This window comes from Lolium perenne, chromosome 2, assembly GCF_019359855.2.
Source record: "Lolium perenne isolate Kyuss_39 chromosome 2, Kyuss_2.0, whole genome shotgun sequence".
Taxonomy (NCBI): Eukaryota; Viridiplantae; Streptophyta; class Magnoliopsida; order Poales; family Poaceae; genus Lolium; species Lolium perenne.
The window spans coordinates 305,526,614-305,532,613 of NC_067245.2; the positions used below are offsets into that span (position 1 = coordinate 305,526,614).

Sequence of the window (6,000 nt, forward strand, 5' to 3'; positions counted from 1 at the left end):
TCATTCATTTTCCAAATGAGTCGGCATTAAATATGTTTGGTCTTCTGGTGGAACCTTAATTCCGCGGTCTGAAATATGTCACTAATATTGTCACACACAATATAGCTTCAAAGTTCTGACACTATCGGAACTACACCAAGTTCTCAAAGAACTTCTTGACTTAACATCCTCAGTCATTGTCAAAACAATGACATACTCTGTCTTCGTTTGTAGAATCTGTCACAATATTTAGAACTCATCTAAATCTAGCATAGACAACTTCTAGCACATTGTGCTACCTTTTAATCAACACTTAGTCTAATTTGAGATTGAAATTTTATTTTTATATGTGACAAAACCAATATCGGTGCAACACATTACAGCGATTTATTTGTCATTTCTCCATACAAAACTATATATATATATATCCTTGGTTCGTCTAAAGCACTCAGGGGTATTCTTACTGTTTGTCCAATGATCATCATATGAATCATTCTGGTATATGCTCCTAACCTTTTAGAGCACAGGACATCTAATTGTGTACATATTAATTGTGATCTATATCACTCATGTGTTTTTACTCATTGAGTGTCAGATACACTCAAGTTTTGTTAAAACTTCACATGACAAGAACATTTTCTTAATATTTCTATATTGAACTTCTTCAATATCCTTTCTATGTACTTCGACTTAAACTTATTATGTGTTTCAATCTATCTTCATAGATCTTGACACTAAATATGTTTCAGTACTTATCCTTTCATTGAAGTTAATTCTCAATCAAACCTTTTATAATCAAGTATATAATTACATCATTTATAACCAACTATATGTTATCTACATAAAGTATTATAAATATGTCTCAGCGCTCCCACTTAATTTCTTGCAAATGCAAGCCTCTTCATCGTTTCTGATGAAATCAAAAACTCTTTGACTATTTCATCCGGTGAAGATTCCAACTCCGTGATACTCACTTCATCCAATTTAAGTTCGTTTACCTATCTAGTATTCCACGGACTAGCAAAACAATTGGTTGTATTCTTGTATACACCTTTAATACACACTTCTGTTAAGTAATGTATTTTGCCATCCTACTAGCATATCTCATAAAAGAAATATGTAGCGATTACTAGAATAATCCACATAGACTATAAGCATTGCTACGGAAGATCTAATCTTATCGTAACCAACTCTTTGAGCTTTGTCGTAAACAACTTTTCAACAAGTCGAGCTTCTTCAAGGATATTTCATCCAAGTCTATCAATTTTATAGATCCATTTACTTTCAAAAAGTATTCATCTATCTTGGATTTTATGGCGTATAGCCATTTTAACGGAGTCAGGGCCCATCATAACTTCTTTGTATGTAGTTGGTTTATCATTGTTCAAAAACAATCCTTTGTCCACAAATCATCTATTTGATCACAAAGTAAACCATACCTACAAGGTTCAATAGGTATTTCGATCTCCATGGCTAAAACACTTTGTAGTCATGGGAGCCATGATCGTCGTGGCCGCTTCCGGAACCATTTCCGATGCTGCGCTACTCTGACCATTATGCTCAGGTTCATAAACCTTATCAAGTTCTATTGTCCTCCCACTCAAATACTTCGCTAGAAACAATTTCTTGGAAATAAGTAAGAAACATTGACAAACACTTTTGTCTTTGTCTCCATGGTGGAAAGAATTCCCAATTAATTCTTTGGGATAACCAACAAAGACATTCATCCGATTTTGGTTGTAAACTTATTTACCTTATGCTATGCATACCAAAATTTAAGAAAGGACTATTAGGGTTCATACCCATGCCATAACTCGTATGGTGTCATTTCAACGGATCATGATGATGCTCTATTCAGTGTAAAAGCGGTAGTCTCTAAAGCATAATCCACAAAAATATAATGGCTTCATTTTATTTTATCTCATCATTAATCCAACAAGGTTTGGATACATCTCTCGGATACTCCATCATCACTATGATACTCCAAGAAACGTGAGTTGTAGAACAATTTCATAACTCTCTTAGATGTTCGCTAAAACTCGTAATTCAAATATTTCCACTATGATCCAATCATAGATATTTGACTTTTCTATTACGATGATTTCCACTTCATGCTGAAATTTATTTGAATCCATTCAAATGTTTCAAACTTCTTCCTTATCGAATATATCCATATATATATATACTCAATTCATTGTTGGAAGTTTTCATGAAGTAGAAGAATCTCCCGCACACAACTATGCCCAGTGAACCATGTACATCATCATGTATGTTTTCACTAAGTTAGTTTCCCGTTCAACTCTTGGCCTATGAACGGTATTTCAGTCAATCTCTTTTAGAAAAAATTTGCAAGCGCCAAATGATTCAAAAATCAAATGACTCCAAAAATCCATTTGCATGGAGTTCCTTCATGCGTTCCTCTCTAACATGACCTAAATGGCGGTTCCACAAATAAGTGGAATTCAAATCATTTGCCTTATGGCATTTTAGCGTCAGTGTTATGTATGTGTGTTTCACCATTAAGATTTATAATAACTTATCCATCGTACATGGAGTAATGTCATAATTTGAACAACTCATTGTTTTTATTTGACCAGAGCAAAATAACAATTATTAAGTTCTTTATTATAAATTCCAAAAGAAGCCTGATGACCGGGTGTATACGTGAGCACGCGGTAAGAGACTGACACCTGTCCAACGGTGTTAGTTGTGCCGTGACATGATTACTAGCGCGCGGTCCTTAAAAAATAAGCCTTCTCGACACACACGCAACTAGCTAGCCACTCACCGCATGTTCTTATCCCCTCATCTCCACCACTCACTCACTCTCTCCAACGCTACCCCGAATCGAGCGAGAAGGCGTCGAGCGTAATCGAGCTACTGTGCGAAATCGAAGCGGAATCGACCTCTCGCACGACGGCGCGTTCGATTGCGCTCTGCGAGTAGCCCCAGCCGTTGCTCTCCAGCGCGCCCAACGGCCCGTCGCACCATGGCGCCTCGCACGGGTGCTCCGGCTCTAGGCACCGGTACTGGCCGGCGTCGTCGACATCCTCGCAGTTGTCGTTCCTAGCGGGCCGCGTCCAGCGGCCGGACCAGACGTTGCGGCGGAAGTCGACAGCGTGGCAGGTCTCCAGCGCAGGGAGCGACGCGATGCCCGGGCGGAACAGCAGGGAGATGCGGCCCTGGATAACGAAGTCGGGTTCATCGAGGCCGGCCTCGTCCCCTTCCCTCACTACGACAGCAGCTCGTCGTCGCCTTCGCTCGGGTTCACCCTGGACCGGGACGGCGGCGGCGGGTTCCGGCGCGGGTACTGCCTCAAGCGCGGGCGCGTCGACCATGAGCGGAAGAAGGGCATCCCGTGGACCGGGGAGGAGGCGAGGAGCACAGGTAATTTAGCAGATAGGATCAGAGCCAATCGTCTTCGTTTGTTAGAGTAGCTTTGTCGTTCGTTCGTTCGTCACTTTAGTTGTTGGCGAATTTTGATCGGGTATACTGCGTATGAATACAGGTTATTCCAGGCCTCCCTGGAGAGGTCGATATCGAAGAAGTCCCCGCCGAGGCAGCGGCGTGCGCCGGCGTCATCCAGCGCCCAGAACCTGAACTCGTGAATCTCGGCGGCGCTGAGCTCGGTCGCGCGGCCCGCCGCCGCGTCAGCCCCGGCCTCCTCTACCTCGAGCTCCTTGTTGGGGGCGAGTCCATGGGGCGGTTCCGTTTTTCTTAGGCCTGCGGATGACATCGTGGGGGTAGCCCGCACCGCGGCGGACAGTCCCTTGGCATCATCGCGGCCGTACGTGCGCTGCTCCTCCATGGCCTCCAGTACTGTGTCGTCTCCGTCCGCATCGCGGCCTTCTCCTCTTGCAGCCTCCTGTGGCCATCCTCTACCTCTTCGTCGCGTGCCAAGCAGGCGCGGTCGTAGAGCGCGCCGCGGAATCGCCCGGAACCTGCCTCGCCGTCGCCGAGCGGGCGGCGAAGTGCTTCCCTGGACCCGCGGGACCTTGCCGCCGGCCAATGTCAGGCGCGCGCACCCTCGCCCGGCAGGAGCTCCGTCGACGCGGCGAGCGTGAGGCCGATTTTGGGGAAGGCGGAGCGGGCCGCGGAGCTGTTGCTCATGCAGGCAGAGCACCAGGGCGGCGGTCTGGGGAGACACGGGAGAAGGTCCCCGGCAGCCTACGGACCAGGTCGGCGGCGCTCTGATGCTTGTCCGAGATGCTCGATCGGATCTCCGGCGCCGAGGAGCATAGGCTAGGTTGCAGTCTCGGCAGGTGCTCTGTGCTCTGTGCGTCCTCAAAATTATTGACCAAACTAAAAATTATATGGAAGAGATCAAGTGTATCTGTCGCAGCTGTGGGATGCTTCATTTTTTATTCTCTCATTGAAGCGGGTCCCACTCACATGCAATCGTGGAATAGAACCGTGAAGTCGCTGTTAGTGGACAAACAGACATGGGCAGCATCCAACGGTGCAGGAATAGATCCAACGGTATTAGACGCGTGCTCACGTATACACCCGGTCACCAAATCCACTCTCTTATAAATTCTAAGGGCTAGATAGGATGCCAACGACGAACATAATAACACTTTATTTTTTTTGTTCCAGAAGTGCATTCCTATCATATTCCTTGTCGGTCACTTAGGCCATTGTATTCTTGTATTGCGTTGTTTTGTATGACACTTCATACCAACCAATATGGTACAGATACCCAAGAATTTCATTGTGTGACCAAACTAGGAATATATTCATAACATGTATATCATTTATATACACCTGAGCTAGACTTTCTAGTCTTTTCTTTCTTTCTGCCAATAATCTTTTGTAGTTTCTCTTTTAGCTTTCCTCATTATTCAGAAAACACTTCAACATCAATAACTTCTAGGTTTGTCGGTCAAATACCAATAACCTTGAGGTTCTTACTTTGAAATTGATCATCATATGACAAGTGTTCCGGATTTCACTATTAGTAACCTTTTAATGTGATGAACAATTTCACTCATAATTTTTATCCATCAAATCATGACGACTTTATGAGACCATGTCTGTACATGCTAGGCTCGTAAAGTTTAACCTTAGTATTCGCATGTGCAAATCGGACTTGCACCCGTTGTATGCACACGTAGAATCTATAACACCCGATCATCACGTGATGCTTAGAAACAACGAGTCTTAGCAATGGTGCATACTAAGGACGATCACTTCATGGATATGCGAATATCGTTAGTGCCCCAATAGTTGGAGGATTGGGACGCCTGGCGTCTTCAACCTTCATACATTCCCATAAAACTTATGAGTTTATGTAGTCTCACCAAATTATATTCTATCATCTTGCAACAAGGTCTTAGATATCACATATATCTCATACCTCGCTCATTTCTGAAAACAAACTTTTCAGCTCCTTACTTTTCAAACGGATTTGAACATTAAGTTTCACGGAGACAAGATGATTCTAAGTACTAATTGAAACCATTGTTCTTTGAATCAGCAATTGGAGGTTTACTAAAAGTTTGCAATAGGACTTAATCATTTCTTGATTCTTTAACAATACGGTACCAGTCCGTAAAGTTACTTGTCAGACTTAACAGTATTTCTATCTCAATTACAAGACTAGCGCATGGTAGAAAACGGATGCAAATTCTACAAATTAAATTCAAAATACTACTCAGACTATGTTCATGATAATTAGTTCAAGTTTTAATCTAATTACTAATGAACTCCCACTTAATACAACATCCCTCATAGTTGTTAAGTGGCACACGATCCATATCCACTACACCAAAACCGATCATCACGTGAGATGATGTAGCTTCAATGGTGAACATCAACATGTTGATCATATCATCCATATGACTCGTGTTCAACCTTTCGGTTTCCGTTGTCCCGAGGCCATGTCTGTACATGCTAGGCTCGTCAAGCAAACCCAAGTATTCCGCGTGCGCAAACATGGCTTACACCCGTTGTATGTGAACGTAGAGTCTATCACATCCGATCATCACGAGATGCTTCGAAACGAAGAACTGTAGCAACGGT

At 43.4% G+C, this 6,000-nt stretch overlaps 1 long non-coding RNA gene across 1 annotated transcript; it reads left to right on the plus strand.

Annotated features, from left to right (window-relative positions):
* The first annotated feature begins 2,681 nt into the window (after window positions 1-2,681).
* Window positions 2,682-4,313, plus strand: LOC127330836 (uncharacterized). Its single transcript, XR_011751151.1, has 2 exons — window positions 2,682-3,366; window positions 3,488-4,313. It is a non-coding gene; the product is annotated as an uncharacterized lncRNA (long non-coding RNA).
* The last annotated feature ends 1,687 nt before the right edge of the window (window positions 4,314-6,000 follow it).